General features: G+C 36.1%; 1 long non-coding RNA gene across 1 annotated transcript; it reads left to right on the forward strand.

Annotated features, from left to right (window-relative positions):
• Positions 1-7,942: 7,942 nt before the first annotated feature.
• On the forward strand, positions 7,943-8,604 carry LOC137024781 (uncharacterized). Its single transcript, XR_010895753.1, has 3 exons — positions 7,943-8,020; positions 8,316-8,415; positions 8,587-8,604. It is a non-coding gene; the product is annotated as an uncharacterized lncRNA (long non-coding RNA).
• The last annotated feature ends 877 nt before the right edge of the window (positions 8,605-9,481 follow it).

Here is a 9,481-nt window from a genome sequence, read left to right on the forward strand (position 1 = left end):
CAGTTAACGCAGTTCATCTGGATAAGTTTGAACACAAGATGAGACCCTAAAAAGTAATGAATGCTCAATCATACCTGTTTTTTCTGTGCCCATCACAGTTCAGTATAGGTGTCAGAACCACTTCTTCTCCCAGCAGATCTTCATTTGTGTGTGTGACGAAGGGATTCCTGTTGCTGTTTTGACTCTTACACATTCTCATGTGGTAAAAATACCATCATACAAGCACATACAACGGCATACAGCACTGTTTGGATACCCAAGTGAAAAAAGTACACTTCCATAAAGTACTTAAAGTGCTCTATTTTTGCACACTTATTTTGTACTTAATATACTAAAAGCTCTTCTGTAGTATTTCTTAAGATAATCTTAAGAACATCTAAGTGTACTTAACTGTGCTATTTTGAGACACCATGAATGTGAACTAAAATGTGCTTTCAATACACGATCTCTGTATTTTAAAAATGTATTTAATTAGCACTTGTAGTACACTTAAACCCACTAGTGTAAGATTGGTTCAAGTGCACTACAAGTGGTAACTAAATATATTTTTTAACTTCTCATGTGACCACTAGCTCATTAAATGAATAATCTCATATAATATCTCAATAATACTTTACATTCAAATAGATTATTGGGATTGATACATTTAAATTTAGCATTATTTCATTTGTTGTAGTCATTATACTACTGTCATTTTCTTATTAAGAAAAAATTAGGATGATTAAGATGCAGCTTACCTCAATGGTTTGTGATGCACCTGCACATACATTTCTAAAAAAGGTGAAAAGACATGCAGGCTACCATGAATATGAAAAGTGCATTCAGGATGGTGTGTACATGGAGAACAGAATGACATTCCTCTTAGAAATAAGGAAATTTTCATTTCGGATGATCACCATGGCACCTGTATAACTAAACATTTTTCTCTGTGACTAGAAAAACCACGCTTCAACTGATGCCTTCGATTCCTTCCATTTTAATGTCTTCCTCTCAAGAGTCGGGACAGCCAACATCAAAAACATCAAATCAACACCCTAAAAAAAAACTGAAAATAAATAAATAGTTACAATCAAATTTGTGATAAACTGATTGTTCAATGATGACCTAGTGAAAAAAAAGTATACTTTATTGTATTTTAAATATATTCCCTTTTTCTATAGTAAACTGCAAATATACTAACAAAAATGTACTCATTAAATGTATAAAAAATATATTAGTATCATATTTTCACAATGCAACATTTAACACACTTTAAAATAATTGTACTTTAGTATATTTTCAAAAAAATATATTTTAGAAAAATATACTTGAAGTGTAATTTCAGTTTATTTTTTAAAAGTGTATTTATTTGCACTTTATAAAAATATATTTGAAGTATATTTTAACTGTGTGCAGAAAATGATCATTGAAACAATGCACTGACAGTATATTTTAAAAAATACATTATTTAAAGGTGCCCACAAACGTTTTTTTACAAGATGTAATATAAGTCTAAGGTGTCTCCTGAATGTGTCTGTGAAGTTTCAGCTCAAAATATCCTATAGATTTTTTTTTACTAATTTTTTTAAATGCCTATTTTGGGGCACCATTAACTATGCACTGATTTCACTCGACGCCGCCCCTTTAAGACGCAAGCTTCCTGCCACACGAGCTGTCAACTATATTACAGCGTATTTACAAAGTTCACACAGCTAATATAACCCTCAAATGGATCTTTACAAGATGTTCGTCATGCATGCTTCGAATTATGTGAGTAAAGTATTGATTTTGATGTTAAAAGTTTAATTCTGAGTGAATCTGAGGCTGAGCTGCATGGCTAACGGCTAATTCTACACTGCTGCAATTGGGAACATCCCTCTGTCAGGGTTAGTTGAAATCATGGAGAGGATGCATGATCAAATACAGCAGCGATGGTTTATTAACGAAGACTTAAACACGGGAACAGAACTACTAACATTACATAGATGAGGACAGACAAATACGTGCAGGAGGAGTGAGTCTTTTAAAGGGAGTGCTGATGAAGTGCAGGTGCAGGGAATCCGTGATGACCTAAATGGGTGCAGGTGTGGAATCAGAGGGATACTTGGAAATGGAGTCAGGGGACAGTGAGACGGACGGTGACAGTGACATTACTCCCGGGAGGGAGGGAGGGTGTCCTGGAGACGTGACAGGTGATCCGGGTGCTGCAGGGTAGGTTGTCTCCATGACAGTGCAGGCTGACTGAGGTGCCATGGCAGGTCAGGCAGCTTGGGAAGCCACGGCGGGTCGGGAGCCTCCTTAGGTCCAGTGGCCTTAGCCCAGTCCCCAGGCTCAGCCACTAAGTTCAGGGACGGATAGCCCACCCTAAAAAAAAAAAAAAAAAAAACACACTTGGGCGAGAGTGTTTTGGACCGCCGGGACTCCCATAAAGGGCCGTGGGTTGGAACGGAGCCTGGAGCAGGCTTGCGGAGAGAAGCGGTCACTGAAATGGTGGCGGACTTCAGCGCTGACCTAACTGATTTAATAATCACGTCCACCACCTTGGCTCTCAGGTCAGCGCTGTTGGAGACCTACTTTCTTCCCCGGGGAAACTCTGACGGCCAGGAATGGACAGGACCGTTGAAACAGTATGTGAAGGGATCCAGGGTGAGGCGAGTTGGCGAGGCCTTGTTTGCTTCTGATGGGACTGGATGAGGATAATAATTTACTTCAACTTCAAAATTAGAAGCGTTTAAATAAAGAACAAAATTTGTCGATTCAATTAAGGAGAATTCACAAACAGGTTTGTGATACCAAGTAGTATCCTCATCCAGACCCATCAGAAAACAAGCATTGTAGAATGCATCCCAACCCACCTGATAACTGACCTCCAGAAACTCCTCCACATAACCCTCCAACAGCCTGCCCTTCTGCCGCAGTCCGCACAGTCGGTCTTCAGCCATGAGAGAAGGATGTGCTGCTTGATGATCTATATTCATGGGGTCTGTCCTTCTGTCAGGGTTAGTTGAAATCATAGAGAGGATGCAGGATCAAATACAGCAGCAAAGGTTTATCAAAATACTTAAACACAGGAACAGAACAACTAACACAACAAAGATGAGGACAAACAAATCTGTGCAGGAGGAGTGAGTCTTTTAAAGGGAATCCTTGATGATGAGCTAAATGGGTGCAGGTGTGGATACAGAGGGATGCTGGGAAATGGAGTCTGGGGACGGTGAGACAGACGGTGACAGTGACATCCACAGACATACATTAACGGAACCTATATATCTATCTGTTTTTCTGACAGACTGTATTGCCTTCAAAAAATGTAAACTTTAAAACAGATTTAAAAACTTCAAACTAAAAACCTTCAAACTTCATATTTTTTTAAACTTTTTCAAACATTCTGGTCAAGCTTTCTCAAACCAAATTCAAAGTTTGTTGTGAAAAAGGTTTTATTTATTTATTTATTAATCTATTTTATTTCTGATCTTTTGTTCTTAGACAATCCAATGCTATTTTCAAGTATTGGCGAACAACAGTGACCATGGACAAAGGATTTATGTACTAGATCACTTCACAGCAGATATTATAATTAATGGTGAAAGAGATCAAGTACGGAGACATAGTCTCTCAAAGGTAAAAAATATATTTTTTATCTTTAGTTATCATTAATAGTAAAAGATGTAAAACATTAAAAGATAGTTACATAAAAATGAAATGTGTTTTTATATTTAAAATACAGGTGAACTTTGATGACTATGAGGGAATTATAAGTTTCCTGAATGTCAACCGGAATCATTGGGTGCTTTTGGTGAATACATTTTATAAGCCTGTTTTAATATACATGACATAACATTACTCTATTCTGTATGGAATACGATCATAATTCGGTTGGTTTGAAAAATCACTGAATGAATGAATGACTGAATTAATTAATTCATTCATTAACCAGACTTTTTCAAAAAACTTTCTTTTTTTCCTTTTTTTTTTTTATCTTGCACAGTATCTCCATGCAGCATCCAGTCAGGTGTTTGTGGTTGACCCAGAAGGACACAATGAAGAAGCAAAATCCATGCATGCAGCCTGGAGATTTCAGTAACATTTTTGCTTTTTATGTACTGTAACAACTATGGGTAAAAAATAAGAGAGAAAAAAGAAGCCTTAATGCCTAACCCCTAGTGTAAAGAGGCCCACTGGTTCTTTTTTGCTGTTTCTTGTCATGGTGTATTGAATGGTGAATAAAATGCTATGAACTTTGTTTTGAGAGAGAGAAAGAAAAAAAAAAAAAAAAATCACTTCTCTTGGTTTTCCAGAGACTTGGCATAGAGTTTACAAATCTCTGGGTCTTAAATGGTTGTTTTCGTAAGAATAAAATGACAGGTGTTGAGTCTTTGACATTGTTTCCGTATACTAGCCTTATAATTTTAAGAGTTAAAAAAAATAAAAATAAATAAAAATAAAAAACCCACTGTCAAATCCTTGAAATAAATGTACCTATTGACTTCTACTGTAAGTAGCAAGCATCTCACAATAATTAAGTGTTTAGTGAGTCATGGTGAGATACTACATGCAAAGACAATAAATACCATATACTATATATAGGAAGTTAGTAGGTAATGATGTTTTAATTCTTAATATTATCCTGTCAATCATTTAGACTCACTTTTTTTCCTCTCACACATTTTGTGTTTTATGCACCACAAGTACAATGGATAGTGTTGCCTTTCTAATAAATTTAAAAGAGAGAGCATATGCAGCACATTAATTTGAATTGGCTAACATAATGTGTCTCTTTAGTTTAAAAAAAGTTTCAGTGGGGATGCGATCGGGAAAATACCATATGAGCCAGGAAACGAAACACTTACTTGTCATCTATCTCTACATTTACATTAGGAGTAATAAAAATGCTATTTGCATGAAGAATATTCATTTTATTTATTTACTTTGTCTAGAGAGTACTTCAAGATGAGAAGAAACTCTCTCAGTAAAAATGACTGGGTGGACATAAAATGGAATGGAGGAAAAATTAACCATTCATTGCAACAAGACTGGTACAGCTGTGGAGTGTTTGTTATGCAGATTGGTTTTCCTGCATGTACTACAAATAAATTTGTGGAGAAGAATATTGATTATATATATATATATATATATATATATATATATATATATATATATATATATATATATATATAAGATCTTTAGAGTGTACTAAGACAACAAAGAATAAGTACAAGAATAAGGCTACATACAGGAAGGGTCAGAGTTGACTCTATATTGTGTGGAGGCTTAGACTCTTTAATGTTTGTTCATTGCAGATTATGTGAACAGAGTACTGATTATCATTTATGCGTGTTTTTGTTTTTATTTTTATTTTCTTCCTTTTTATCTTTTTTTTTTGTATGCATGGCTGCTGTGGTGGACAAAACAAGATAAGTTAATTTTGTTTTATGTAGATGGCAAAGCAAGTTGTTGATGCTTTCCCAAATATCCCTTGCCATTTGAGTTTAAACTTTTCCAAAGAGAAATTAGAACATCTGCGATTGGCAATGGCAGAGGAACTTCTAAAAACCTCAGTTATTTCTAATTTAAAAAAGGCCATTTAATGTCATTTAAATTATGGTATAAAGTATAGACTTGTTTTATCACAGAAATATGTGTACCATTATTATCACATTAATATATGTATCATTTGCCAACACAGCTAAACATAATAACTGTATCAGGGGTGTTTCCTCTGAGTAGGCAAGGGAGGCAGTGCCTCCTCAAAAAAATAGGATGAGAAAATAATCCATATTACATATAAAACAACACAAATATTACAAATTATGACATTAAAAAGAGCGCAAGTCACGCGTATTTCTTAAGGAACACTGCCCAACAACGACACCCGCAGGTAAAGTTACACAGAGGAGTCATGCCTCCTTTTCCTCTCATAGGAATCCATAGAAAATCATCAGAACCCCAGCGTGCGGTGGGTTTTGTGGGGGGTAATTGAGAATGAATGGGGGAAAGTCACGTGAGAGGAGGCAATGTCTCCATCGCGCTATGATTGGATGTAATTGGTTATGATTGGATATGATTGGTTTGTGCGATAAATCCCGCCTCTCGTTGACGTTCGCGTTCCGCGCGTAGGTTTGACTGAACAAATGATGGCGTCAATCGGAAGACTAATTGAAAAGTAAGTAAACAGATCACCCGGTTAGATATATCACTACTTTATGTTACGTCAAAATCAAACTTGAGATGGACTGAAAGCATGATTACTGCGGGGTTTTTTAGTGCAATCAGCTTGGTGAAATTAAAAATGCAATTCGTGTCTGTGACAGACGGTGTTAATGGAGCATGACTGATGATCCAAAATATTCTAAGAGACAGTTCAAGAAGGCTCAGAAGGTTGAATGGAAGTGTTCTTTATGTAAATAAGTTCTTTCATTCCAACTGGCAATCTGTCTGTATACAAATATTGTACATAGTTCCCTGCATGCTTTCTAAACAAAAACAAAAAAACAAAATTTGTCAGTGGTGGCCAGCAGACAGAAAATAAAATGAAGAAAATAAATTGAAAATAAATTGAAATGTTTGTGTATCATCCGTTCTGTTAATCATTTCATTATTAAGACATCAATATTTTGGTTCTATTTTTTGTAGAATATTGGCATATTTATGTATATACAGTAGTGAAAAATAGCCATTTTTACACATGAGCAATTCCAGCGTTATGGACGTGACATTTGAGGTCAAAACTTGAAATATAAATTCTCATAGAATGTATTCATTATCAATATATTGAACCCTCTCTTTATATTTTCTTAAAACCCTAATCATAGAATTCAGGCATCAGAAAAATATCAGTCTGTACACGTGTTTTGTATTTTAGAAGAGGAAAATAAATATGCGTTACGGACGTGACAAAAAAAATATGCAGATTTTGGGTGACAACATACTTTGAAGAAATTCTGCGAATTAAAATGCACAAGCCAAAAGAAATAATACCAACTGAAAGGATAAGGGTTGGCTCTCTATAGAACATAAATTATTTATTTTTATTTATTTTTTGTTTTTGCATTTATGAGGAAAAAGCATGGTTACGGACGTGACGTCTCTCCATTACGGACGTGACAGATCTGAAATCGGCACTTGCCTGACTGTGGAAAATCAGATAAAATGCTTTAAAAACTTTAACAGAGACCTATTTGTCGGTCTCTGCTGGATATTTAAACCAACAAACTTTTACCTTTGAGACATCAGTACGGTAAGGATCCACAATTAATCAAATTAACACTGAAATCACTGTGTTATAGATTAGCCTATGTTCACGCGGATCTCTCGTGCTGTTAAATGCGTGTGCAATTCGGACATGATACTGCTTGCTAATGTGGTGTTTACTTTAGACCCCAGAACATATAAAATTTCTAAGGTACATCAGCAGCTATTAAATATCATATCATTAAGTTCCGGAGATCGCCGGTTTCCTCTCAGTCCACGGTTAGATGAATTGAGACATTGTCCGATTGTATAAGTGTGTAGGCCTGTGTCTATATAGGACAAACCGTGTGGAGAATGGTATGCAAAACACAAACGTGTGTCACAATGATCGCAATATTATGTTTTGTGTCAAAATGATCGTACTGTTTATACCCATTTTGTGTGGCTGAATGCGCAATCTTGAGTAAAAGCTGCGTTATGTTTGTAAAAATAATTGCAATATTAGCCAATGCATTGTAAGAATAACCGACATGTTCTACATTGTCTCAAAATCAAAATTAATACTTCATTTCATTTATGCATGATTTACCGAGTTTAATAATGGCTGGCATTTGGATGTTATGAAGATTAAGAAGAAGCAGTAAAACTATGTGTGAAAGTCAAGAAAAAGGTGAGCATAAAGTGCACTGCACAGAATATTTTAATTTATTGTTTACTGTGAACGTGTTTAATAAATAATTGAAAAAAATAAAATTGACTTTTTTTTTTCTACAAAGGTCAACATTTCTAACTGAATATTACTGACCATTCTGTAGCAACAAGAGCTCTGTAAAACAGATGTCCAGGAAAGGTAAGCATACAGTATATATTAATTGCTTATTATGAACATGAATCATTATGAATCATTATGAATAAGATTTATTAAAAAATATGTAAATTAATTGTTTTTCTTTACTTTTTACATGTTACTAAATATTGTAAAGATGTTTAAATGATCAAATATGAATGCAGTTTAAAACATGAATCAAGGGAAAACAACAAACAATGCAAAATATCAAATTAATGAGAACAAATGTGATTAATTAGATCAAATGTGATTAATTAGATGACTTCTGTTTGTTTTTTTTCCTCTCTATTCTGCAAAGACTGCCTCTTCAAAGTTTTACCTCCCTCTCTTGTCTACTTTTGGGTTGAAAGTATTAATCACTTGGTCAGGCGTCACCCAAGCTTTATCTTCCATCACAGGTAAGACTTAGACAAATCCAGCACTGTTGTTCCTTCTTAAGAACCTTATTTCCACTGCCTCCTGGTCCCAGTCGTTAACAAGTCCGACAAACTGTCTGAATGATTTGTTTGCCTTGAACTGGACCAAGACACAGTTTCCAGTTTTAATTGATCTCCAGTTGTTCTTTGCAGCTGCTGACTGGAGCTCAGAGGACTGGTGTCCAGAACTTTCAGCAGATGTGATTTCTGGAAGCAGAAATGTATGGACACCTGACTGTTCTGCCTCGGAGTAGATTTTATGTCGCACTTCTCCCCATGAGACTGGCTCAATGTGATGGACTGACTGAGTGCCCGAAACAGGTGTGGTACTGGCCCATCTATCAATCTGCCTATGATGCTCTATAAAATCTGTGATTTCAGTGGATGCAATCAGTTTGATTTTAGTGTTTGGGCAACTTTTCCTTGCAGAATCTACAAATGAAGCAGCATCCGTCACAAGGATAGCCTGTCTGCTGAGGACATCAGTGTTAACAGCACGTTTCACTGTTGCTCCCACACCATCCACTGCACCTTTGCCGTGGCTTGTGGCAAAGAAGTGCCACTGTACTCTTAAAGATGGAAACAGCTCCTTGAATGTGTTTGACAGGAAACACCAGATGAACTTGTTTTTAAATTGAGAGGCAGCTCCATCACTAAATCTGTGCATCACTCTCATTGCAGGATGTTTCTCTTGAATGTCTTCCACAATCTTTGTGAGAAATGCTGCCACAGACCTCTTGTCGTGTTCCAGGCTGTCACTCACTATGGCATATGACTCTGGATCTCCATCAGACCACAGTACAGAGGGAAACACTGTGACCTGCCTTTGATGCCAGTGTGCTGACTGGATCTGATCCTGGTAAGCAGCGGTGTAGTTTTCGGCAAAATCTACCTGCAGCACCACAGTTTCCTTGTCTGATTTTGATTGTAATTTTTTGGCCTGGAAAAATGTGCTTTGTTTTCTCTTAACAAAACAGTGTAGCAGCTGCCTTGAGAAGACCAAGTACATCACCTAGTGTGCCACTCCTCTGGACCTTATTCGGCAGCC

Source organism: Chanodichthys erythropterus, chromosome 8 (assembly GCF_024489055.1).
Source record: "Chanodichthys erythropterus isolate Z2021 chromosome 8, ASM2448905v1, whole genome shotgun sequence".
Taxonomy (NCBI): Eukaryota; Metazoa; Chordata; class Actinopteri; order Cypriniformes; family Xenocyprididae; genus Chanodichthys; species Chanodichthys erythropterus.